The following is a 1,502-nucleotide window of genomic DNA, read 5'->3' as shown; positions in this document are numbered from 1 at the left end:
GAGGGAATTCATTCCAACACATTTCAACTCATTAACGCAATTAACAATCAGCTTACTAACTATTATATTTAGTCCAATCAAATTTCTTTTCCTCTGGCTTACCATTTTTCGAAAAGTAACATCTTTGGCAATCCATGTGTGCCATTGACCACATCTAGGAACAGGTCCTAATGTGTATGCTCTATAGTTTAGAAAATAATCCATTTTAGGCCCATGTTGTATGAGACAATCCCAGTATGTCCCTATAAATATATTATCGCCAAATCTAATATTGTATACAGGATCATTGAATTTTACGAAGTGGACGCCTATATCGTCGTTTCCAGATTTGCAATGGACTTGGAGGGTATCATGACTAGAAGCTAAGCTGTTTTGAAATGTTAAAACATGTTTACGACACCTAGCTTCGCTCAATTCAGCAAACAAGGCAATAGTTACCAAAAAAACAAAGGAAAAACTATTCATTTTTATCTTTCTTACTTTTAAAATGAAGATATAATTGGAAATATGAAATGTAATAGCATCGGAGTTTACTTATTTATATTTTGCACTAGGATCGACCCGCCGTACGAGCGAGATGTGAATTATAAAATAATCTTGAAGCTAAAGTATAAGTATAATAAACCTTGGTTGTTCATATGTTTCATGGTCTTACTTTTGTTGGAGGGAGGCATGCATGGGAGTTTGATGGATTGTCTGAGTTTTGTTATACGCTGTTAAGTAACTGGTAGATACGATTATGGAAGTCTAGACAATATTAGCAACTATTGCTTCAGTTGTACAAATTAAATAGTGTTTCAATGGTAATAACAAAGGAATGGATACTATGAGTTTTTTTTTGTTTTTGTTTTTGTTTCCACTCCGTATGGAAATAATCTATGTATCTATCTGTATTATGTGTGTACTGATTAGTTTTCTGTTCAGAAAAAATTGCTACTATCTTTATGTGTGTATGTAACATACCAGTTGCTTTGTCTCGTTTTAAACATACTAGTGGTTTGCCGGTTTATAATAATTCAAATAGATAGTTTAGACATTAAAATGTAGTTTAGTGAATTTATTAAATTTTATTATCATTTTAAAAACTATTTGTCAAAATTATAAAAATACTATTATTTTAGATTTAATTCCGACATCATTGATTATATGAGGTTTAGAGAAATGAAATAGTTAGTAAAATTTAAATACATGCATGAAAGTCGTATTAATCTTCACCTAAAATATTTTATAACTTTAGGTATTAGTTTTATTTGTTTTGCTAAGACTTTGTAATAACCGATCTTATGTTTTGGAAGTGGTCAATCAAAAGAAAAATATTTCCAAATCACCAATACTCTAAAATTGTGTATTATAAAATATTTTAGATTTTAAAAGGACGTATTAACCCTTTTTATTATAAAGCATCTAAAATTTTAAAATCAGTGTGAGACATGTTTAATAGATGAATTATCCTATTTTGACTACTATATAATTATATATTACAAATTTTTGACTTTAATTAT

The sequence above is a fragment of the Brassica oleracea genome, chromosome C1 (assembly GCF_000695525.1).
Source record: "Brassica oleracea var. oleracea cultivar TO1000 chromosome C1, BOL, whole genome shotgun sequence".
Classification (NCBI taxonomy): domain Eukaryota; kingdom Viridiplantae; phylum Streptophyta; class Magnoliopsida; order Brassicales; family Brassicaceae; genus Brassica; species Brassica oleracea.
This window is presented reverse-complemented; position numbering follows the sequence as displayed.